A 27,263-nucleotide genomic window follows, 5' to 3' on the forward strand; every position below is an offset into this window, starting at 1 on the left:
AAGGTCCTATCCCTACTTACTGTGAGGATAGTGGGAGCTATTCTAAGGCAAGAGAGCCTATGTCTAGATTGGATCTAGACACGTACTCGAAATTTTTATAATAAAGATTATAGATAACAAAGGGAAAAAGTATATAGTAAGGTTAGGAAAATGCAAAATGCTGCTAAGACTTACTAACTAAAGTCTTCTCATAGGCTTAGCATGATAAGTCATGCCATTTCAATTGAATTAAGATGATCAACTATATACAAGATTAAAAATGAATTATAGATTATGTAGTAATTGATATTTTATTAATTTTATATATGTGATAATACATTCATCGTTTGAGTTTTATACAAAAATCTTTTCTTTAATACTTTGTTTTTCCAAATTGGTTGTCGAGACAATGTTCAACCCTATTTAAGTGAACTGGATTAACATAGTATTGGCCCCCTAGTTGCTTATATGAGGTGAAGTCTCCAAGTGACTAGAGTGTGATGCGATTGATGGCAAGTTCAAGTGCCATAGAGACATAAGAGAAGACTAGTCGATCACATAGGCAGACTATATGGGACACTCTGTCAGGCAGTGACCACTTATAGAGTTCTGGCAACATTTATACAGCCTGGTCGTGGCGAGAGCTACTATAGTATTCTTTTTGAGTCGATTCTTTGACTAGAGACTGTTCTCCGAAGGTGGCACAGTGTCTGAGTGACTTTGATTTAGGCCCTACGATTTTCGTAACTGAGGTCAATGGGCATCTTTTGGGTCATGATGAGCTGTGGTTGTTCGAAGGGAGCAGTGCGATAGGAATTGTCCACCCCTTGTCAGGGTTATTTAAAATCTCAAGGCCACTCGAGGAGTAGTGAACTAGAAATGCGTGGCCACGCTCGGAAGGTATCTACGATAGATAATTTCGGTCAGACAGTTACTCTCTAGAACGAGGAAACCACTCTAGATATGATCAAATGCAAGTATGACCTGCAAGACACCTTGCATTGAGTAGGGATGATGTAATAGGACATGAGAATTGGTGACGCACACTTGTCTCAGACAAGTGGGAGATTGTTGGAGTAAGTGTCCTTAACAATAGTGCGATCACATTAATAAATATCATACAAGAATACGTAAAGATGATTCAATATATATAGTCAACTAATCAACATTAATCGGTAATGATTGGCTAACTAGAGTTTGACATTACTGTCGTTGACGGTGGTGGTCAGTTGATCCCTTAAGGTCACACCTATAGGACAATTCCCTTAATAGATTAATTAATTAATTGTATAACGATACAGATTAATTAATTCCTTAAAATTGAACAATTTATGATAGTGAGTGAGAATATATATATATCTTATTATAATTTGATTAAATAAGATTCATTTTAGTAATTAAAATGTTTTATTAATAAAATTGATTATTGTTTATGAAACAATTGAGATAAGAATGAATAGTTAATTATAATTACAAAATGTTGTGAATTATATTAACTTGACCAATTTTATACACAAGTAATTATGAATTACTAGTAAATTTGTTATTTGTAATTTAATTAATTTATATTATGATATTTAATTATTAAATATGCATTAAATTGATTAATAGCATGTTACATGCTACATGTGACATATTGTATGATAATGTTACAATTGACAAACATAAAATGGATGTCCATATTATGGGTGGACCGATTTTTGGAGGGTATTTGGGTGGATTGTGTTTATTTTATTTTGAATAAAAAAACATAATGATCACCCAATGCAACTAGACCTCACCCTACAAATTTTGATAAGACAAAAATTGCAAAAGGTTGAAGGCATGCATTGGTCCCTATTACCACTACTACCCACCGGTTTTTGCTCCCTCCATAGAATAAGAATTGTTCTTATTCTTATGTCATTCTTACACAACAAATCAGCCTTCTCACTCTCTTTCTCTTTTCTCTAAAAATAGTTTTTAGCTCATAATTTGTTCATAAATTCTAATACTAATTCTACATTACTTGTTTAGTAATATTTATATTATTAAAATTTTATTGGAGGATCTAATATAATTATCTAGTTAATAATTTTATTAGATTTAAGGGTAAGTCTTGGGTGCAATCAAGAGGAGGATTTCTACTTTGAAATCATGGAGGATCATCCAATATTATGAGCTCAAGATCAAGTGTAGGAAGGAGTCCTACGCTTGTGCCCATTTTCGTCCCACATATAATGTAAGAAACATGTTTTTCTTCTTATTTTGTATAAAATCTTCTTGCATGCAACTAGATCCACATGACATAAATTATGAGTAATTTATGAAAATGAATTAGATGAGTCTAATAGGGATATATGAACCTAACAAAGTGGTGTATGCTCGCCTTCAAGAGAAATGAGCAACACTCCTATTCCATAAATCCTCTCAAATTCGATGCCCCATCAAAATAAAGATCCCAAGAGTCTATACTGGTCTGTAAGATGTCCTCATCTGGAAATGACCACGTGTCTATTTCTTGGGTATCGTTGATAGGATTTTCTGCGAATAATTCAGCAACGGCGCGCCCTTTTATAACTTTCAAAGGTACGTACTTGAGATCAAATTCTGAGAGCATTAAGGTCCATCTTGCCAAACGTCCGTTGAGGACAGGTTTCTCGAAGAGGTATTTCACGAGATCCATTTTAGTGTACACCTTAACATAATAGCTAAGCATGTAGTGGCGTAGCTTCTTTGTTGCCCACACAAGCGCGAGGCATGTCTTTTCAAGAGGTGTATACTTACACTCGTACTCCAAGAACTTCTTACTAAGGTAGTAGATAGCTCTTTCTTCTTTTCCAACGGTCTGTGTGAGTATAGCCCCTATGGCCGTTTCGGTGACTGTGAGATATAAACCAAGAGGTTGATCTCATTGGGGAGGCATTAACACTGGTGGTTTGGCTAATATCTCCTTAATCTTGTCGAACGCCTTTTGACAGTCGTCGTCCCATATGGTATGATCTATTTTCTTTAGCTTTTTGAAAATAGGTTCGCAGATCATAGTGAGCTTTGATATGAATCGACTTATATAATGCACTTTTCCTAGAAATCCTCTAACCTCCTTTTATGTTTGAGGTTGTGGCATTTCGATTAAAGCTTTGATCTTGGATGGATCAATTTCGATTCCCCTCTGGCTGCCGACATATCCTAGAAGCTTGCCCGATTTGACTCCGAATGCACATTTCTAAGGATTGAGCCTCATGTTGTACTTGCGCAATCTGAGAAAGAATTTGCGAAGGTTATCGATGTGCCCTTTTCTATCCTTGGCTTTGACAATCATGTCATCTACATATACTTCTACTTCTTTATGCATCATGTGATGTAACAGAGTGGTCGCAATGCGTTAGTATGTAGCTCCAACATTAATTAGCCCGAACGGCATAACAGTATAACAATATGTGCCCCACTAAGTGGCGAAGGCTGTCTTATGCATAGATTCTATGGTCATTTGGTTCTAGTTATACCCTCCATACCCGTCCATGAAGGATAGCAACACGTGATCTGCTGTATTATCTACCAATATGTCGATGTGTGGTAGAGAGAAGTCGTCCTTGGGACTCGCTTTGTTCAAGTCTCTAAAATCAATACAAACCCGGATTTGCCCATCCTTTTTGGGTACGGGGACTATGTTAGCCACCCAGTCTGAATACTCAGAAACTTTGATAAACCCGGCTTTGAATTGCTTATCGACTTCTTCATTGATCTTAAGAGCCCACTCGGTCCTCATCCGACGGAGCTTTTGTTTTACAGGTTTGAAACCTGGTTTGATTGGAATGCGATGTTCTGCAATATCCATGTCGATCCCTGACATGTCCTTGTAAGACTAAGCGAAAACGTCTTTGAACTCGTGTAGGATGTCGATGAAATTGGCCCTTTCAGTCGGGTCTAAGGTCGTCCCTATCCTAAGTTCTTGGGGTTCTAGTTCAGTTCTTACGTTGATGGGTTTGGTGTTCTCTATAACTGGAGCCCATTCCCCTATTGTAGTATCTCTTTGATTATATAGGGAGGTAATTCGACTGAGTCTGGGTCAGGATCATCCTCATTATCATCGTAAATAGAATTGCATTCAGAATAACACAAGGAGTAAGCAGAATCAGATTTATTCATATTAAATTTTGAAAAGATCTGAAACATTGAAGCCATTTATTCAGTAGTCATTGGCGGTAAAGGGACAGCTGTTGGAACATTTCCCAAGATGTTGTTACTATGTGACGCTATGCTAGAAGAAACTACGGGATGGGAAGTGACGACAGAGGAAGACTCTCTAGTGACTTCTCTAGACTCAGACTCTGACTTAAATTCATCGTCTTCGGGTTCTCCTTTGAACATCTCTCCTTCTCCAGTAGTGACCTTGACGAGTTTTCCTTGGTTGTTGGTCCATTTGATTGACTTTCTCCGTCCTTTCTGCTGATTTGGGCTGGTGTTATTAATTAGCGTTGTTGGGTTGAAATGGTCATCTTGAAGTATCATGGTAATGATCTCATCCTGCGCTGCTCTGAAGAATCGGTCTTCTCCAAATAGAAGGCAAACGGCTTGTTCGTCTAAACAAGGTGTTTAACAAGTTTTGACGGTAGGAACCATTTCTGAAGGGATGAAATAGCAATCGTGGAAGACCTCGATTCTAACTAGTTTTGTTCCCCTATAATGCCAAGGTTCGGGAAATCCGTGAAGGTATTCATGACTCCCCTCTCTAACGAAGTATTCATTTAGGGTAGGGAGATAGGGTCGCATCTGGATTCCTTTGTCTTTAGGGCTTTGGAACTGAGTAAGCATCTCTAAGGCTTATACTTTCATGGGCTTGTATCCCAAACCTAATGGTATCCTTTGAGAATTTCCTTCCTTATACGGTGCAAAGGTGTTCTTCTTGGCAGGGTTTAGTGGCATTCCTGGGAAGTATCCCTGGCACTTGAGTATGTCGTTGACCACTAAATTGGAGTATGTGTTGAAGTATAAAGGCGCCAACTCGCTCTCAATAAGATTTATGCTTTGAAATCCCCCAAGCTCGTACACTGGGTCTGTGACTACTTGGTTGCTTGACATTTTCTCTATTACGGCCTTGATAGGTGACGAAGTGATCGTCACTACTTTGCCATCTAGAGGAATCTTGATCTTTTGATGCAAGGTGGATGTTACCGGTTTGGAAGCGTCAATCCAGGGCCGACCTAGAATTATATTGAAGGATGCCTTGATGTCCACTATCCGAAAATTAACCTTTCGCTCGATTAACCCTGTGGCTATAGTAAGGTTAATTAGCCCTACTACTTTACGTCGTGTTCCATCGTATGCTCGAACACCTTGGTTGGTAGGAGTCCAATCTTATTCTTTCATGCCCAACTTATATGTTGTCTTTAGTGGTATGACATTGACTGCGGAGCCATCATCCACCAAAGTGATTGGTACGTTCTTGTTTAAGCATGTGACTGTAATGTATAGAGCGAGGTTATGACTGGCATCGAAAGGAGGCAAATCATCATCTGAAAAAGTAGGGTTACTTAGCTTGACTGAGTCTTAGAAGACTAGGTTGACTACGCCATTAGGTGTAGAATCGTGCGCTACGTTCAGTTTAGCCAATGCTTGCAGTAAAGCTTGACGGTGGTGAAATAAACTCGCAACTAGTTGCGAGACTGAAAGATCAGCCTTTGTCTTTCATAGTTGTTTTAGTAAATGGTCAGCATATGTATCTTCGCCATCATTTGGTGTGATGACATTAGTGTTAGTAGTTGGACCATTAACAGTAGGACCGTTTTGAGAGACATTTTGATATGGACGTCCTGAGCGAGTAAGGTGATCTATATCTAGACCTTCGCTACCTTTGACTATATCCTCATTGACCTTGACACTACAAAAAAAAATAAAACAGGCTACCGATTTTGGCGACTGAATTCAGTCGCTAAACTCAATTTAGCGACTGACTTCTGTCGCCAAACACCAGTCGCAGTACTTGGTCGCTTTTTCTGATTTTAGCGACTAAAGTCAGTTGCTAAATTTAGCGACTACAATTTCAGTCGCTAAATGAGGAAAATAGCGACTGAAATGGTAGTCGCCAATATGGCGACCAACAGCTGGTAGTCGCCAAAATAGCGATTGATTCTCGGTCGCTAAAATGCTTTTCAGTCGCTATATTGGGTGACCTAGCCAAAATCAGGGAGGCTCTTTGGCGACTGATTTGTGGTCGCTAAACTGCAAATCAGTCGCTAAAGCTACTGACTATTTTCGTGGTTTTTTTCGTTTTCATTGCTAGCCAAATATTTACAACCTGCATACAAACCGAAGTTCCACAACGCCATACATCCCAAACTTCAACACACACAACACCATACATTTCAAATTTCAACCCAACACCACACATTTCAAACATACATTTTCCCAAACTTCATTTCGTATATTGAAAATGAAAGGTTTACAAGTTACATAATCTAAAGTTCAAGTCTTACATGCTAAATTAAACTTACTTAACTACTTGGAAGCCAACACCGGCTCCACTCCGCCCTTGTGGACCATGCGGATCAAAAGGATCGTAGTCGGGTCTAGGTCCGGGGTTACAACTTTGCCACCAAGGCCACCCCACGACCCACCACTGCCACGGCACACCACGGCCCACCCACGGCCCACCCACGGCCGACCAACCTCCACCCACGGCCGACCAACCCCCCACCCATAACCCTAAACCTAAACACAAACCCCCTTAATCATTCCCTTTTAATTCAAACACAAATTAAACTAAAATATAACTACAAATTAATCTAACCTACTAACTACAAATGAATCTAACAAACTAACCACAAATTAATTCAACAAACTACAAATTAATCTAACAAATTAAACCAATTAATCTGAAATTAAACAAAAAAAAACTAACCTAATTAAATAGAGTGGTGGAGGCGGTGAGGACAGTGGCCAGAGCGGTGGATGTGGTGGTGTCGTTGTTGTGGTGTCGTCGCAAATGGTGTCGCCTTTCCCTTTTTTTTGGTGTTCGAAAGAGTAAAGCAGGAGAGAGCGGAAGAGTTGCTGCGGGTTTCCTATAAAGCATTTTAGCGACCGACTTCAGTCGCTAAATCTGAAAGTCGGTCGCCAAAAAAGATTCCTTTTTTAAAAAAATCAGTCGCCAAATTAGCGACTGATTTCAGTCGCTAATTTGGAAATCAGTTACCAATTTGGCGACTACCAGGATCAGTCGCTAAAAATCTGTCGCCTGTTTTAGTTTTTCTTGTAGTGTGACTAGATAGTGTTCTGTAGGTATTCGTCTTCATCGTCATCTGCCCATATTCCGTTGACGATGCTGAGCTCTCTCAACCTAATGATTTCGGCTTCTAGACTTATTATTCGCTCGGCTAGACTGTCGACCACTGCCATCACCTCTTGTATTGTAGATTCTTGGGATAGAGTTGGGGCCAATGACGTGTTTCCCTTAGGTATGGTGTTTGGATTGCGTAGAGATGCCACTACAGCTTCTAGCTCTGAAACTTGCCTATTTACACTCTTTGCCCATGCGATAAAATCGGCAATGGTAGGAGAGATGGTGGAATAACCTTCCTCATTTTCTAATATATGAATCTCGTCCTCGACTGGAGAAATGTGGTGTGAACAATCCAAGGTGGATTCTTCATCTGTGATTCTCAGAAATCCAATAGGATTCTGAGTATTGTTAACCTTGCTCGTGGGAGGTATGGGTAAACGACCATCTTCATTCATATCTTGAATGACATGTTTCAATTTGAAGCATTTCTCTGTATCGTGTCCCTTGCCTCTGTGATATTCACAGTATGCGTTCTCATCCCAGAATTGGTGTAGGTCCTATGGGTTAGAGCTTACCTTGTTTCATCAACCTTTTCAGAGCATTGGAATATGAATCACCGATGCTTGTGAACTTCCTTTGTGGGTTATTCTTCTTAGATTATTCGACAAGGTTAACCTCATCGGTCTTTCTATTGGAGCCATAAGAACGACTTGTTAAACCCTGATATCCGCGACATACCATTTTGGACAAGAGTCCTTTACGGATGTCGTCTTCAATTCTTGTTCCTAGCACAACTAAGTCTTTGAAAGACTTTATTTTTTGGTACCTCAAATGGTTCACATAAACGGGTCACAAATTATCTATGAACTTTTCCACAAGGGTGGCTTCATCTGGGAGTTTAGCCAGTTGTGTGCTAGTGTTTCTCCACATACTTAGTAAGTTGGTGAAGCCTTCTTTCTCATTTTGGGTAAGAACCTCTAGAGTGCGCATATTGACTTGAATTTCAGCATTATCTGCGTACTATTTGGTGCATTCAATTACAGCATCATCCCAGGTAGCAATTTTCTTTTGTTCCAAGGAGTAGAACCACTGTTTAGGGATAGTATCGAGAGATGAAGGAAAGACCCTTAAGAACATCTCTGGTTTAATGCCTTTGATAGACATGTAATCTTTGAAGGCACGAATGTGGTTCAAAGGCTTTTCATGCCCCTTGAACTTTGGAATGTCAGTCATGTTAAAAATAGTTGGTAACTGAGCATTTACTGCCTCATACTTGCGATTATTTACCCTATAGATGGCATCTCCCTTGAGGTACATTAGTCGCTCCTCCAAGTATTGGAGTCGCTTTTCAACTTCAGTGAGACCTGGAGTGGTTTCTGGTTGTCCAATAAAGGGTGGAAGGTTATCATGCACGAGCATGTAGGGAATGTCATTCTCTACAGGAGGAAGTCTAGTTTCTACAACAACAATTCGGCCTTCAATAGCATTGAGGCGAGCATAAGCTTGGTCTTGGCTTGTTTGGAGGCGAATGAGAGCGGCCAGGATTTGATCATTACCATTCACGGGTTGCTCGGATTGACCATTATCGCTTCCTTGACTAGTTCTCATCATTTTGGAATTGGGGATAAGAAATCGACGACGAATCAAAACACGATCGACCATTTTTGCACACTTACTCAAGAAAAGATTTGACTCGTGAAGTGGGTATGTGCCACTGTGTCAAGTGAGGTTTGAAAAGGACAAAATTTTAAAATGTTGGTCCTAGACAACTGAAGTATAGTTGTAGGAGTGCTGACTCGAAGTGAAGTTCGAAATGGGTTCGAGGCCCGAATTTTAACTCGACATTTAGACAGAGTTTCGACTCATTTTGCGCTATTTTAGACCACTTCGAAAGTGTTTACGTTTTGAAAGGATTTTATTTTTACAAAATTCGTCATAGTTTCGTTTACAAAATGGTGATCATGTATATGGTACAAACATTCATACAAGCATTATAACGGTATGTTGAGTGCAATTGAAGGGTTTTTTGCTTAAAAGGTGGGTTGCCATACCAAGCAATCAAACCCTGGTCTGTGGAGAGGTCCGTGCCAAACATGAGTAAAGTCGGTTCCTTGTCCATTCCCTCCTGTAGTGAAAGCCCTTGATACAAACATGAGTATGTACCACAGTATGGTTAACGTCAATCGCTATCTATCTTTAGGCCTAGCTAAGAATTTGGACCGTCCAGACGGGACGATTGGTCGAATGGGTTGGGTTAAGCCTATGAAGGCCGAATAAAACGACCTAAGAAGGTCGATTAATGAGAATCGACAACTGTCTCGTATAAACTATTCCCTAACCTTGTTCAAGTTTCACCCTGGGTAACACGTAAGTGTATATTATCCCCAGCGGAGTCGCCAAACTGTGGAAATGGGCCACACCGCGGTGCGCGCGGAGGCGCTTGAATAAGCGTGCATTTGTGGAGTCGCCACCAATTTTTATGCGAAATTGGAACCGTTCGAATACCTCCTATCATGTCAAGACACAAAGTAATGACATAGGCACTAAGAACTCGTTACCCTTAGCATTCCATGTCTAGAATGACTCTCGTGGATGCCAATGAACACGGATGTTGACAGAGATCTGGATTAAGGGGTGAGGGTACGTATTAGGAAGTCCTTTTACTGAACACCTAATCTCGCCCGCCTCGATAGCGGCCTCTACTAATGATTAGGGAAATCGTTCATATTTGATATGTCGTCGATTTTATGCATGTAATGCAACAAACAATAGATTAATCCTAACATGTCAGTTAAACTATGTCGGTGAACACGTAATTTAGCGAACAATTAAGGTCAAAGTTGAGTGTTAGATTGACTACATGTGGGAAGACAAGTAAAATAAATCATACACGTCAAAAATACACTTGAAACGGATTTTCGATGATGAAAATAAATAAAGAATAAAAGGGTTAGAAATTAAAGTAACAAATCGGTCAGATTAGGGGTGATATTACGATTATTAGTTAATTAAACACGTAATTAGAGGCTACGTCTAAGCTAAAACGAGTTCAGGGACAAAAATCACCTCAGAACAGGCGCAGCATCTGCTGCGTCCCTTGGAAGAGGCGCAGCTCCTCCTGCGTCTGTTCTTGAGGTAAGCTATGTCTGTGAAGTCAGAACCGCATCAGTTAATATTCGTGGGTAAATTTAAGATCAAGTTATTGATTGGGAACTCGAGTAAAAGTGATTTAGCAGGTTATATACATATGGAATTGTCATAAAAGCGATAAAAATAGATTAAAACGAATTAAAACGAGTTAAATTTATTTACGGCGTCGGAGTTAAACTAATTACACTTGGATTTAAGACGGTTGGGGAACAAAATAGAATGGAATACGAGAAGTATGTACAAAAATATGAATCCCAGAAATTTGATATGGACAAATCGAGTTCCTAAAATCCGGGTTTGATATAGTGACGAAAACCCACAAACATCGAATTATAAGGGATTTAAGTCGAAATAAAACGTTATGATTAAAAAGGATTACTAAAACATGATGTATATACTGAAGAATGAAAGAAAGTAGGAAAATAAGACGAAAAGAACAAAACAATGGAAACCTAGGAAGAAGAGAAGAGCAGGAGCAGCAAGAAACCTCTAGAAGAGGCGTAACATATGTTGCGACCCTTCGCAGAGGCGCAGCTGCTGCTGCATTTCTTCTCGACGTCTGATATCTACTGCTGTGCAAAAACAGTTTTACAAAAGGGTTTTTAAGATCGGTTTTGAATGTACTTTTGACGTAAACCTTACATTAGTTGGTATACAGATAAAAACATAAATTAAAAGTGGGATTTATACCCTCAGACTTACATCTTTGACGGAACGAGATTAACTAAGTTAACGTTAGTGATTGCTTGACACGAATGTATGTAGAAAGTGCCCTCGTTGGAGGATTTTAAATTTATTGATTGATGTGTAGTGGTCAAATTGGTCGGTCATGCAACGTGACTGGTACTCAGAATGATCTGAGCTTACGTGGTCGACTGATCAAGCACGTAGGCTTTGAAAGCTTAGAGCATGGTCTAGAATGCAAAGAGAGAAGAGAAGGGCGGACACTCGCGTGAAAAATATGGAGACCGGAGGTCTCTATTTATACCAAAAAAATGTGGAAGAGTTTTGGAATGACACAAACTTTGGAAAGAAATCACGAAAATATTCCGTAAATAGCCAAACAGGGCTGCGAATGAGGAACATCAGCTGATGCGGTCCTTCTAAGAAGCGCAGCATCTGCTGCGTCGTTTCCCCAGAGGTTTCCTCCTCCGGAAGAAAGATTTCCGTGTTTCTGTTATGGAATTGCGGTAGATCTATACTTCCTTATTCCGTAAAATATGATATACGGAAGATATTTTACCAAAAGATATTAAATTTGATTGGGAATAAATATCTAGAACATTCTAGAACATTCCGACTCGGCATTTTAAACGGTTTCTTAGAAAATGAAGCGGTTTTTGACCCGGACTACAAATGAACTCTAATTACTGTTAAAACGACCGTAACGGTGCATAGATGACGAGCAAGGGGTAGACTCAAGTGTTTGAGCTATCACCTAATGATAAACTTACAAACTGTCATAAATCGTTCCGCGTACCAAACATGCGGCCCAATCATCACTGGGTGGTTGGCGGGAGGTGTAGAAATGAGGTATCTACAGGATTTCAGCATTATCTGCGTATTGTTTGGTGAACTCAATTGCAGCATCATCCCAAGTAGCAATTTTCTTGTGATCCAAGGAGTAGAACCATTGTTTAGGAATAGTATTAAGAGATGAAGGAAAGATCCTTCAGAACATCTCTGGCTCAATCCCTTTGATAGACATATAATCTTTGAATGCACGATGTGGTTCAAAGGGTTTTCGTGCCCCTTAAACTTCAGGATGTCAGTCATGTTCAAGTTAGTTCGCAATTGAGCATTTACTGCCTCATATTTGCGGCTGTTTTTCCTATAGATGTCATCTCCCTTGAGATACATTAGTTGCTCCTCCAAATACTGGAGTCGTTTTTCAGCTTTAGTAGGACCTGGTGGAAGATTGACTTCTGGTTGTCCAAAGGGTGGAGGATTATCATGCATGAGCACGTTGGGAATGGGATCCTCTGAAGAAGGGAGTCTAGCTTCTACAGCGACAATACGGCCTTCTATAGCGTTAAGGCAAGCATAAGCTTGGTCTTGGCTTGTCTGGAGACGAAGGAGTGCAGCTAGGATTTGATCATTACCATTTACGGACTGTTTAGGTTCACCTTAACGCTTGCTTGACTAGTTCCCACCATTTTGGACTGAGGATAAGAAATCGACGACGAATCAAAACACGATTGACAAGTTTTGCACACTTACTCAAAGAAAGACTTGACTCGTGAAGTGGGTGTGTGCCACTGTGTCAAGTGGGATTTGAAAATGACAAATTTTGAAATGTTTGTCCTAGACAACTGTAGTGTAGTTGTAGGAGTGGTGACTCAAAGTGGGTTTTAAAATGGGTTAGAGGCCCGAATTTTGACTCGACATTTGGACAGAGTTTTGGCTTATTCTGCCCTGTTTTAGGCCATCTTTAAAAATGTTTACATTTTGAAATGGCTTTTATTTTAAAAAAATTTGTCATGGTTTTGTTTACAAATGGTGAGCACGTATATCATACAAACATACATATGGACATTATAACGGTATGCTGAGTGTATTTAAAGGGTTTTGTCTTAAAAAGGTGGGTTACCATACCAAGCAATCAAACCCTGGTATGTGGAGAGGTCCGTGCCGAACATGAGTAAGGCAGGTTCCTAGTCCATTTCTTCGAGTAGTGAAAGCTCTCGATACAAGGATGAGTATGTACCATAGTAGTGTTGACGTCAATCGCTATCCATCTTTAGGCCCAGATAGGAATTTGGACTATCCAGATGGGACGATTGGTCGAATGGGTTGGATTAGGGCCTAGGAAGACCAAATGAAACGACCTAAGAAGGTCTTGTAATGAAAATCGACAACTGTCTCGTATAAACTATTCCCTAACCTTGTTCAAGTTTCACCCTGGGTAACACGTAAGTGTATCATCCCCAGCGGAGTCGCCAAAATGTGGACATGGGCAACCCGTGCCGCGCGCACCCGCACATTGGTTTTTAAGGCGGCGACACTTCTCCCACGGAACTTTGGTTTGCCAAAGCACGCCATGGGCCGTTACCGATTGGTGAGGCATTGAAACTGGTGAAAGGTTGAATAAGCCTTCATTTGTGGAGTCGCCACCAATTTATTGTGGAAAAATTGGAAACCGTTCGAATACCTCGTGCCATGTCAAGAAACAAAGTAATGACATGAACACTAAGAACTCGTTACCCTTAGCATTCTATGTCTAGAATGACTCTCGAATATGCCAATGGATGCGGATGTCCAGAGATAACTTGAGTAAGGGGTGAGGGTACGTATTAGGAAGCTCTTTAATACGACCACCTAATCCCGCCCGCCTCGATAGCGGCCTCTATTAATGATTAGAGAAATTGTTCATATTTGATATGCCGTCGAGGTAATGCATACAATGCAACAAACATAAATTAATCCTAGCTTGTGAAATTAGACTATGTAGGTTAACACGTGATTTAGCAAAAAAATTGGTCGAAGTAGAAGTTAGATTCAATTCATGTGAATGCCAAGTAAATAAATCATACATAATAATAATTACGATAAATGAATTAAAATAATTAAAATTACAAGCTTATTTGATATACGTCAAAAGCAAGCTCAAAGACGGGATTTCAAAGAAGAAAATAAAAGGAAAAGTATGAAATTACGGCAGATTAGAGGTGATAATAGGAATAATAGTTGATTTGAACCGTAATTAGGAGCTACGTCAAAGTGAGAAAGAGTTCAGAGACATAAACCAACCCAGAACAGGCGCAACATCTACTGTATCCTCTGGAAGAGGCGCAACAATCCTTGCGTCCGTTCTACAGCTGGGCTCTATTTGTGAAGTCAAAACCGTAACACCGTTACCGTTCGTTGGTAGATTTAAGATCAATTGTTGATTTTATACTCGAGTTGAAGTGATTTAACCGATTATATGCATCTGGGCAAGTCATAAAACGAATTAAAAACGAGAAATTACAGCGGTTTACATGATTAATGATGAACTCGTGTTGGAATTACAAAAGACGAAAACTTGAGATTAGATTATCGAAACTCGACAAATAAGACTCGAAAGAAAACTTATATATCAAATTAGGATTTCCAAAAGCTCGACATGAACAAGTCGAATCCCGAAGAATCGATTTGAATTAAAACGGCGAAAACCCGCAAGTATTGAATTACTCGGGATTGAGGACGATTAAAGCATTTTAATAAAAAAAGGAATTGTTAAAACATGATTTATATACTGAAAACTACAAAAAGAACGAAAGAAAAGGAAAGAAATAAGAAAAAGGGAAATTTGCTGAAAGTCGAGGAAGAAGAAGAAGAATAGATGCAGCAAGCGGCCTCTGGAAGAGGCGCAGCAGGTGCTGCGACTCTTCAAAGAGGCACAGATACTGTTGCGTTTCTTCTCGACGTCTAATCTCCGCTGTTTTATAAATATGGTTTTAAATGATGGATTTCAAATTGGTTTTCGAACGTGCTTTTAATATGGGTCTACATTTTTTGATACAAAATAAAAAGTACAATAATAAAATAGGATTTACACCCACAGACTTACATGTTTCACGAAACGAGATTAACTAAAGTTATCATTAGTGATTGCTCGACTCGAATATGCGTGGAAAGTGCCCTCATTAGAGGATTTAGTAAATTGATTAGGTTGATTAAACGTGGAGTTGGTCAAATTGGCCGGTCTATGCAACGTGACTGGGACTCAGAATGATCTGAGCTTACGTGGTAGATTGATCAAGCACGTAGGCGTCGAAAGCAATAGCGTATTCTAGAATGCAAAGAGAGAAGAGAAGGGGCAGAACACTCGCGTGAAAAATATGGCGGCTGAAGGCCTCTATTTATACTAAACATGTGGAGGAGTTTAGGAATGACACGGATTTGGAAACAAATCACGGAAATATTCTGAAAAGCATGAAAAGAGGGATGGAGAAGAGGCGCAGCGGCTACTGCGATCCTAGGAAGAGGCGCAGCACCTGTTGCGTCCTTTCCCCAGAGGTTTCCTCCTCAGCAAGAAAGATTTCCGCGTTTTTTATGGAATTTCGGTAGACATACACTTCCTTATTCCTTAAAACACAATATTGCGGCAGATATTTCCTTAAAATATTAAATTTAATTAGGAATAATTATCCAGAGAATTCTAGAACATTCCGGAATATTCCGACTCGGCATTTAAACGGTTTTTTAGAAAATGAAGTGGTTTTTGACCCGGACTCCAAATGAACTCTAGTTATTGTGAAAACGACCGTATCGGTGCGTAGATGATGACCAAGGGGTTGACTCGAGTGTTTGAGCTATCACTTGATGATGAACTTATGGACTATCATAAAATCGTTCCGTGTATCAAACATGCGGCCCAATCATCAATGGGTGGTTGGCGGGAGGTGTAGAAATGACGTATCTACACATTGATGCTTGCATGGTGCACAAAACTAAGAGCTCGGGAGGGAGCATTAATTGTGGAGGGGCAATCTGATACCGTCGTTTCAGTACCAAAAATAAATACCTAAGTACTACTAACAGAAGTCAGTGATAAGTAGGGTCGATCTCCACAGGGAGACGGTCACTATCTACTTGTCAATTCAGTCTGCCTAAGGTCACCAGATGGGGGTATGAGTTGTTTAAACTAAACTAAATGAGATTAAAGCAAGAGAAAAAAATAAGAGGGATTTCGCGTCATCAATGAATGTCAGATAATTGCAGCTAAGGTCACAGATCGGTCGCTTGTATCTGTCTAAGGGGCAACGAATATCTCCTTCCGGTCTCAATTCGCCCTAAAACACTATTAGCTTAGCTTCCGCCCTCACTAAAGCATCCTAATGTTCACTGCAGGTCTCACCCCTTCCAACCTTCCGGTCTAGGTCAAGGCTTACCAATTCAATTAGCTAAATGCATGCGTCAACTCAAGTAGCTAATTACAGTTAATTGCAGTGATTAACATCAAAGAAATGATATTAAAAACAGATCTGCACACCTAATTAGCAACTAACATCAACTCCTTGAATCCCCTAAATCCTAGTTGGAGAATTAGCTAAACATAATAATGAATAAAACAATGACAAAGGTTGTAATAGTAGACATGATAAAAAGATATAAGCAAAAGAGAATTGGATTAAATAGAGAGAGAGTAAAGAAATTACAGAAGTTTAGAATCCGGTAAAAGAAGAACAGGAGCACCGTTCAACAGAGAAAAAGGGAAAAGGGAGAAAAAAAGAGAGAAAGAGAGAAAACAGTGATTAAGAGTAAAACTGTATGATAAGATGTTTTTAACCTAATCCCGCCTTATTTTATATAGGGAAGTGATTATTAACATAAAATAAACCTAACACGGAATAAAAATCCCGAGTATATAAGCTAGTCACTCGCTCGAACAAATCAAAGCTAAAACCTCTCGATCGAGGACTTTACGTACTCGATCGAACAATTATCTAAAAGGCACCATTCGATCGAGTATAAAAAGGACTCGATCGAACAAGATAGTACTCGATCGAGTACTTTCCAGCGCACAATTCGTGCTTCACGCACTAAACTTCAAACGGCTGCCATTTCTTCGTTACTTGGGCAAACAGAGCGTTTCCGGTGGAGTTGGAAAGCTAAGAGGACAAGCTTTCATCCCTTGGAATCACTTGAAAATCGGTTGTAGAACTCGAGATATGTCTCTTCAAAGTAGGCACTAGTATTTTGAAGTTCTTCCTTTGTTCGCCTAGCTTCCTTACTTCTATACGCATCACAATTAGTAGTCTCCAAGCTCCGACTCAACTCATCTCCTAAATGCATGCATAGGGACATGTATTAAGCTTGATTATGCTCCTCTCCGGTTCATTCCTGCAAATAAGACAAGAGAAACAAAAGTAGACAATTCGGGGGACATTTGTAGCTAAACACTACTAAATATGCATTGGAATGCATGCAAATGAAGTACAAAATACCTATATAAAATGCACGCATCAAATCTCCCCAAATCAAAACTTTGCTTCTCCCCAAGCAAACTATATTCAAAACTAATGGAACGGAAAAAGAAAGCTCAGAGCTAGCTACAAATTGTCCACTCAAACCAATTTAATGCAACAAACTAATACTTATAGCAAAAATTGTCAAATGCAAATGAGTTGTAAGATGTTTATAACAAAGCTAAACCGTCGACCTTGCAAGACCTTTAATGATGGACTCTCACGGGTCACTCTTCTCTCATGAAGCAAAGGGTAAGCAATTAAATGTAAGAGAGAAAGAAATATAGTCGCTCACGTAAACTACGACCCACATAAACATGCATGCAACTAATATGATAGAGAATTCTAGCTACTGTACACATACATTCCAACCAATCAATATGTGTCACAGCCGAGGGCTTACAAAAGTTATGGGAAAGTGAGGCTATGAGTAAGAAAAAGCAAAACGAGTATTGAAAATGAGGCAAACCAAACTCGGCTCAATAAATAGTATACCAAACTCGGCTCAATAAGTAGTATACCGCAAAACAAACCAAACTCGGCTCAATAAATAGTATACCGCAAAACATACACTAACTAGCTTGACAAGGAAGGCTAAATTTGGATGTAGTAAAGGGTCAAAAAGGCAAATTTGGCTAATAGTGGACTTAAATGGGTAAAAATGAAAGAAAGGGAAATTGTAAGCACCTCCCTGCATGTGACAACAATCACAAACACGAATGTATGTAGGCAAGAACGCAATTGAATTTTATATATGTGCAAATTAATGGTACATGCTATGCAAGGAGTAACTACTCACAATCCTACATGAACTGGTCATAAATGACACCAGTTTATAAGGCTCTAGTTCCTTAGAATTTATAAGTAGGATGCCAAAATCTCAGGTCAAGTCTATTTGTTCAGCTATATTTTAACATTAACTCGTAGATATGCAAAAAGACAAAGCTAAAGATATTAATTATTGCAAGGCTTAAGCAAAAGACAATTTATAGTGCAATTTCATCATGGAAATCCACCGTTTCGACTCAACCTATATGCTAAAATAAACGTGAATTTTTTTGAATTTGTCGAATTTTATATTTTTATGGGATTTTTGAATTTTATAAAAATAAACAACAATGCATACAGAAATTAAACGTGACAACCGAAATGCAATAAAAACAACATGCAAACATAGATATGGATGCATAACCTCCCCAAACCAAACCGTACAATGCCCTCATTGTACTCAAAAATAGGGAAAGGAAATGCAAACTTAAAAGGAGAGTGAAGATGCGGGAAAACTCACAAAAGTACGCGAAGTAGGGACCTCCCCAAACCAGCCATCAACATGGGAGGTCACAAACAGCTTCATAGCAACGTCACAGGAAGTAAATCAAGCCAAATTACTCGATGGTACTCGATCGAGAGGAGTTAGTACTCGATCGAGTACATTAGGCTTCCAAAGTGCTCGATCGAGGAGAACTAGTTACTCAATCGATATGTCTGTTTTTGTGGAAGCTCGATCGAGGAGGATAAGCAATCGATCGAGGGAGTAGGCACTCGATCAAACAGAAAATTGCTCGATCAAAGGCTCCCTATTGCGGTACTCATAGGCGACAGTGAAGCACCTGCAAAGATGCAAATAACAACCACAAAAACGACCAAAAACCCAGCCGATATTGTTCGCAGTCTATGGTCGTATAGACCAATTATTACATGTCCAACAAATACTGAAATGTTCGAAAAACTACTCAAAAGAAGTCTAAACTCCGGTTTGCCTCCCGGTATGCGCTAGTTTCAAACAGGTCCCAGCTCGACCATCTTTTCTTTATCCAACCATTCCTATTGAGCCCAGTTAAAACAGCTCAAAGCACGCAGCAGCCGATCAAATAGCTGCGCATGTGCTACACAAAACTGTAAGTAGCACCCAAATATAAGAGGAGCATATAAGAGCAGTCTGAAGTACCGTCTCAGCCTAACAAATTTTCGATGACAAATATGGTGAAACATTATTAAATTATTCGTCCAACTGGGAGGGGATAGATTATTGAAATATAAAGCATAAGTAATATGAGGTAATTTACTTTTAGTCATAGCAATAGTCATAAAGTTATCTCTAATTACCTCAGGTCGGTCGCTCCTAACGTCGGAATCATTGATAAAAGAATGTATTACCTCTACCGTGCTAGGAATATTCCCGGACTCAGCTACCTTCTCATTCCCCTCGTCTGTGGGTTCTATCCCATATATCGCAGCTTCAAGATCATCCAGCTCCACTTTGAAAATGGGGGATTCACCATAACCATTGTCTTCATCAAAATCGTCATCCAAAATGAACGAAGATGACATATCATTGCTCTCCGTGGCCAAAGTGTTCGATCGAGCAAAGATAGAACTCGATCGAGAGCTTTCCTCCTGAATTATACTCGATCGAACAACGAGATCTGCTTGATCGAGGTCTTCCTCATACAAACCATTTGATCGAGTGCTATGTTCTGCTCGATCGAATTCTTCCTCATAGAATTCACTCAATCGAACGAGGTGGGCTGTTCGATCGAGTGTTTGATGCTGAACCGTAGTGAGATGCTTGAGAAATGCTTCGTCTTCAATAGCTTCTTCAATTTCCGAGTCGTACAAATCTTCATCATCAATAGGCAGCTCAGGTCTTTCATAGGAAGGAACACTTGATGCGTGTGTTTTATATAAGGTTTGATCTCATTTTTACACGCATTTCTGTACTATTTTATGTAGCATCTAGCTACAAATACCCCCGAATAGTCTACTTTGGTTTGTCTTGTGTAAATTGCAGGTACGGACCGGAAATAAGATAAATCGAGCCCAAACTCGCCCCATTTGCATACATTTATGGAGAATAAGGAATCGGAGCTTAGAACCTATCACTTTGAGGATGCGTGTGCTGGTTTCGGAAGGTGTCGAAGTGCCTTATATGCTAAAATAACTCGATCGACCACTTTTCTAGTTGATCGAATGCTTTATACCATGAAGATCACTCGATCGTGTAGTTCTCATACTCGATCGAGAAGGCCATTAAAGGGAGTTACTCGATCGAACGGTTCTTTCATTCGATCGAGAGGAATTTCTGCTCAGTTACTCGATCGAGCGGTTTTATTCCACTCGATCGAGTGGTTTTACCCTGTAATTATGTTTTTTCGCCTATTTTTGTATGGGCTTTTGTAATTAGGCTTTTGTAATTAAGGTTTTAGATTAGGTTTAGGAGAGATTTTGTGTGCTACTTTACTGAGTAGACTGCGTAACTCTTCCTAACTTCTTTTTCCTGACTTCTTCTCTACCCTGTACTCTTGGCTACTCTTTTCGACCCGGATTCGGAACTTGTAATCGGTATTATTATTCCTTTTTATTTCTTAATCGTAATTGCTATTTTAATTCTTTCCTTCTCTTATTGCTTTTTATTATTACTTTATTCAATCTCTATTAGCATTATTGTCATGATTAATTCCGATTATCTATGCAGTGTTGTTGTTGATTCAATAATGGTACGTAGCTAATTCCCCTTTCCTAAGACTAGGGAATCCATGATTATGAAGGAATAGTGGTTGATTTATTAGGTTTAATGCTTGTGTAGTCTTTGTTGTTAATCGCTACAATTAATTGTCTATGTCTATTTGAGTCGACGCAATTAGGCATTTAATCATAGTAAACCTTGACCTGGACCGGAAGGTTGAAAAGGGTGAGACTCGTAGTGAACATTAGGGCACCATAGTGAGGGCGGAAGCTAAGCTATTTGTGCTTTAGGACGAATTGAGACCGGAAGGAGATATTCACTACCCCATAGACTATACTTGCATTGACCTGAGACCTAGATTGCTTGACTGAATGATCGTGGTGAACCGACTGTCTTAACTGCTTTCTCCTTATTTGCTTAATCTTCATTCTCTTACCTTTTTCTCTTCCTTTACCTCTCTTAGTTTAGAAATCAAATTCAAACCCCCAAATTGGTTACCGTGACGAACTTAGACAAAGCTGACATTTTCCCATCTCCCTATGAAGATCGACCCGACTTCCCTAGCTATATTAGTTAGAGCCAATTGGTTACTTTTGATAGGTATACGACTAGTCTGTCACCGCTCTCGATATAAATAGCAAGTACCTCCCCTGAATGCCTAAAGTCTATCTCAGTAGCTAATTGAGCTATTTGAGATTCAAATAGCTTGACACGAGCTTCACTAGCTTTATCAGATTCTTGCACTAGAAGTGAAAATGCCTTCACCAAGGACTTCAATTAAGGAATCACTTCTTTCTCTTCAACAGGAGAAAGGGCTTGTTGTTGCGGGGGACAGGTAAACAGGGGCTTTTGATAGCCTTGTTGCTGAAGAGGATGTGGTGGCACATATGGAAAGAAACGAGTGGCTTGTCTACGCTGCCTAAACGCATAGACTTCATCGTTTCCCGCTAGACAGATAATAGCATTGTGCTCCACAGCACTACATCTCTCACAATAGACCACCTGTTGCGCCATAGGATGGAACATAGGTGGAAGATCAAAGGTACTCAAACCTTCCCTTAGATGATCTATTACCTAGAACTGTCTAGGTAGGACCTGTAGGGCCTATCAAAACAACACTAGATAAAAAGATGAGAACTGTGTCAAGGAATAAATCCCTTGAGGCTAAAGACAGACAAAAATAAACAAGTAAATAAAATAGTTGCCTCCCTGGCAAAAGCGCCAAAATTTGATACCGTCGTTTCAGTACCAAAAATAAATACCTAAGTACTACTAACAGAAGTCAGTGATAAGTAGGGTCGATCTCCATAGGAAGGCGGTCACTATCTACTTGTCAATTCAGTCTGCCTAAGGTCACCAGATGGGGGTTTGAGTTATTTAAACTAAACTAAATGAGATTAAATCAAGAGAAAAGAATAAGAGGGATTTAACAAAAGAGAGAGAGAACTAGGATTGTCGGGTCATCAATGAATGTTAGATAATTGCAGCTAAGGTCACAGATCAGTCGCTTGTATCTGTCTAAGGGGCAACGAATATCTCCTTCCGGTCTCAATTCGCCCTAAAACACTATTATATTAAGCTTCCGCCCTCACTAAAGCATCCTAATGTTCACTGCAGGTCTCACCCCTTCCAACCTTCCGGTCTAAGTAAAGGCTTACCAATTCAATTAGCTAAATGCGTCGACTCAAGAAACTAATTACAGTTAATTGCAGTGATTAACATCAAATAAATGATATTAGCAACATATCTGCACACCTAATTAGCAACTAACATCAACTCATTGAATCCCCTAAATCCTAGCTAGAGAATTAGCTAAACATAATAATGAATAAAACAATGACAAAGGATGTAATAGTAGACATGATAAAAAGATATAAGCAAAAGAGAATTAGATTAAATAGAGAGAGAGTAAAGAAATTACAGAAGTTTAGAATCCGGAAAAAGAAGAACAGGAGCACCGTTCAACAGAGAAAAAGGGAAAGGGAGAAAAAAAGAGAGAAAGAGAGAAAACAGTGATTAAGAGTAAAACTGTATGATAAGATGTTTTTAACCTAATCCCGACTTCCTTTATATAGGGAAGTGATTATTAACATAAAATAAACCTAACACGGAATAAAAAATCTCGAGTATATAAGCTAGTCACTCGATCGAGCAACTTTATATCACTCGATCGAACAAATCCAAGATAAAACCTCTCGATCGAGGACTTTACGTACTCGATCGAACACTTATCTAAAAGTCACCATTCGATCGATTAGAAAAAGGACTCGATCGAACAAGATAGTACTCGATCGAGTACTTTCCAGCGCACAATTTCTGCTTCACGCACTGAACTTCAAACAACTGCCATTTCTTCGTTACTAGGGTAAACAGAGCGTTTCTGGTGGAGTTGGAAAGCTAAGAGGAAAGAATTTCATATTCAATTTGAATCACTTGAAAATCAGTTGTAGAACTCGAGATATGGCTCTTCAAACTAGGCACTAGTATTTTGAAGTTCTTCCTTTGCTCGCCTACCTTCCTTATTTCTATGCGCATCATAATTAGTAGTCTCCAAGCTCAGACTCAACTCATCTCCTAAATGCATGCATAGGGACATGTATTAAGCTTGATTATGCTCTCCGGTTCATTCCTGCAAATAAGACAAGAGAAACCAAAGTAGACAATTCGGGGGACATTTGTAGCTAAACACTACTAAATATGCATTGGAATACGTGCAAATGAAGTACAAAATACCTATATAAAATGCACGCGTCACAATCACATTTTTTGTTGAACACTTTGAGGGTGACATCGACCCTTCCCAAGACATCTTTAAAACAAAAGGTTTTCCCTTGTACAATGATGTTATCCTAGAGGAATGTAGGATGTTCAAGAAGGTGAGGCAAAATCCACTTCAAGGGTATTGGTTAGGGCCGGACATGCAAAAATACTTGAGACTCCCTCGGCCTAACATCTCCCCTTTACCAAGCGGCAACTTTGGTAGGAACTTCTTTTGTGCCATGGATATATCGGGTTTTGATTCTGATGAGGAAGAAGAGGAAGCACCGAGCAAAACCCCTCACGTGGACACTCCCATGTATAAAGCGCGGGGGGGGGGGGTTCTAGTGCTCCGGTTGCCCCATGACAACAAACTATGTTTTATTATTTAATTTAAGGATACAAGGGAAGTTTTTACAACCATTAGTGGTCGTGTAGAGGATATCCACTCTTGGCAACAACAACAAGGGCCAAGGTTAGAGAACTTGGATCATCGGAGGAGTGTAGTAGATGATAGGGGAAGTTAATCACGGAGGCCGCATCGGCTCAAACGGAAATTATGACGAACATTCTTGCAAACCAAGAGGCCGACCGTGTTTGGCAACAAAAACATGACCTAAGAATGGCGGCCAATGCGGCCTTGTGGAAAGAACAAAATGAGTGGAGAAGCCAAGTGGACCACCAATTTGGAGTCCAAAATGAAAGACATCGCGAGTATGTTCAAGATTCGTACCACGATGCAAGGACTCAAGAGGATACACTTAGGATAGTTAGTGGACTATTTGGCATGTCTCTTAATCCAACCACCCCACCCTCCATCACCCAAGAATTTGTGGACCAAAGCTATGCACGGCAACGAAAGAAAGAGAAAGAAGATGGAAGAACCAAGGCACCTATGATCAAGGGGGTGCCTCGGGTTCTCATGATTGAAGAGAAGGTTGTGACCTCCTCCACATTGAGGGCAATGTGGAAAGCAAGTGTGGGGGAGGAGTATGAGTTGTAAAATATGTAAATTTCTTGGATTTTAATGCAATAAAAAAAATCGAAAAATTGAAAAAAAATGCACCACCATGGTGAAATAAGGGGGTGTTATAATTAGTGATGAGTTGTGTTTGATAGGAGGATTGATGGGTCAATTTGCTATTACCTTGGGATAAGGCAAGAGTGACCATTACTACTTCTTTGGTGATATAAGAAGGGTGAAGTTGCGTCATAAGTCAGAGTTGGAGTTGTGTCGTGTCTTGTGTGAGGGATGATATAAGGAGGGTGAGTGAGAGGAGATTTTGTGTCAAATTTGAGTCTATTTTTTCTCTTTAATTGGTGGTTGTTCAAGAGGGAGATATAAGAAGGAAGATTTAAGAGAAGAGTAAATCATCTACACCCATGCTCACTTGTAGACTTGCTCAATTGGTTGTCTTGGGTTTTGCTCGGGGCGAACAAAAGTCTAAGTGTGGGGGTATTTAATAGTGCCAAAAAGAGTCGAGTCAAGTGAGTGCTCTTAGCATCACTCATGTGTTTAATACAGGTCTTTAAGTATACTTATGATAATAAATGATTCTCATTTATCGGGGCTATGATCGTGGTGTATTTGGACTAACTTGGGATTGACAATCAAAAACGAATTGAACAAGACCATGACCGAGATATGCCACGAGTTAAGGGAAGTCAAGAAGGACCTTTGAAGCAAAAAGACAAGCATCAAGGCGGATTTTGGAAGACAACATTTAGGCAATATGCCAGACTGCCATATAACTCGGCCTTCTGCCTCGACAGTTTGCCATTCAGCCGGCAGTCTGCCGGTGTACTGGGCTCGAGATTTGTTATTCTGCTTTTTGCGTAAATTAAAGCCCCTTCCGGGCTTACCCTAGAATTTCGTGCAGCTCTATATAAACTTCAATATTTGAGATCAAAAAGATGCTTGTTTTTACCCTTAAGCTTGTAATAATTAAGACAAGAATTCTCTCTAATTTATATTAATCTTCTTCAATTTGTGGGTTGTAACAAGATTATGGAAGGCTAAATCCTTCTTTACTTAGTGTAATTTCATTCAAAGTTCCCAAGTTTGGTATTGTAAGACTCTTAAATCTCTCTCAATTTATCTATTGTTCTTTCCTTGTGCTTAATTTCTTATGTTAAGTAATTGAATATTTGGTTTGATCACACTTGCATATTGCGTACTTGATTAATGCAAATCCTAGAGAAATGGATTAATCTATCTAGAATTGTTTGGAGCAAACATGTCATATATTGATTTGGTTTAAAGGATTCATATAACAGATATGAAAGTTTATGTCTTTTTCTCATTTGTATGGTTTAATCTTAAGAGGAATTGATCCTAGCTTCATCTTATGGTTAAAATCTTAATGCTCATGCTTAGTCTCTTTTCATAGTTTAATGACCTGTTGTCTAAGTTCGAAGGGTATATGTAGATGGTTTAATTTACATGTATCAACATCTTGAGATGGTAGTATTGGGTAGATAATTTTGAGAGAGTAAAAAGGGTCAAGCTTTACTAATTGTTGGTTACTAAGAAGGAGTTACACCAAGTTCTCTTTAATATTGAATTTTCTTGCACACCAAGTGTTTGTCGTATTGACTTATTAGAAAAGATTTCAACTTTCTTATACATTCATATTACCAATAAACTCAAACCCCCTTTTTGCTCTATGTTCATCTATTGTTTATCATTGCTAATAACCATTGTGTGTTTATAAAATTGTCATTAGAGCCTTAATTAGTAGTAAAGTCTTACTTAGTATTCAATAGTTTACAATTCAAGTCTTTAGTTTAAAAGTCCTTCTCTTGGGATCTACCCTTACTTACACTATATTGCTTTATCCATTAGAGTAATCTAGAGTATAGTTTGGCTTATACAGTGTTAATTTGGTAGTTAATTCTAGCATTTACGATAACTAGTATTACTCTTATCAATGGGCTATACAGGTTGTTCAGTATTGATGTTCCTAGCTAATGGCTTATTGTGGGAAAAAATACAATATTTCTAAAGCAATCGAGACATATATGTCCTTTTAAAGGGGTTATGTACGGTTATATTCGATTAGAAGGGCCGCCACCAAAAAAATGAGTTATTTAGATGGGTGATCTTCTCAGTCGTCATGTCGTTCTGTACTTCTATTTATATTGTTTGTACCTTTTTATTCTAATTGCATTATAAAATTTCGAGAAATGTATATAATTTAATGGAACATGTTACATATAAAGTATAAAAGCACAATATCAATGACACTATTTTTTTCAGTTTTTTCCTCGATAAATTATGTTGTGTAAATCGTTGTCACTCAATTGGTGATGTTCTAGGGTAGCGATGGCTTATTAGGTGCCTTGCTTCAGGAATAGTTTCACTAACCAGTAATTCTCGTGAGAGATCGTCTCTCACTACATTATTGAGAGGACAGCTAATTCCCATACTATTAAGAGAATAAAACTTCTCATAATTTTCCCTCCAAAAGGAATCTAGCTAAATAAGGAAACAATGAGAGTTTTGATGTGGGAGCATTGGAAGACAACAAACATGAAGTGCTTTTTAGTAGAAATGTAACTCAAATTACAGAAGGTTTCAAAATGGGTTAAAGTTATGTGACGATGCTAAAATGGGTATGCAATGAAGATGGCGGAGCTGAGGGGCACGATTTCTTAGATTGTGTCAGTGACACACATTCCTAATCCGTGTTGGATTAGC

General features: G+C 39.2%; 1 pseudogene; it reads left to right on the forward strand.

Annotated features, from left to right (window-relative positions):
• The window catches only part of LOC141628509 (uncharacterized), a 165,275-nt pseudogene extending 138,627 nt beyond the window's left edge, over positions 1 to 26,648 (forward strand).
• The last annotated feature ends 615 nt before the right edge of the window (positions 26,649 to 27,263 follow it).

This window comes from Silene latifolia, chromosome Y, assembly GCF_048544455.1.
Source record: "Silene latifolia isolate original U9 population chromosome Y, ASM4854445v1, whole genome shotgun sequence".
In the NCBI taxonomy this organism is placed as follows: Eukaryota; Viridiplantae; Streptophyta; class Magnoliopsida; order Caryophyllales; family Caryophyllaceae; genus Silene; species Silene latifolia.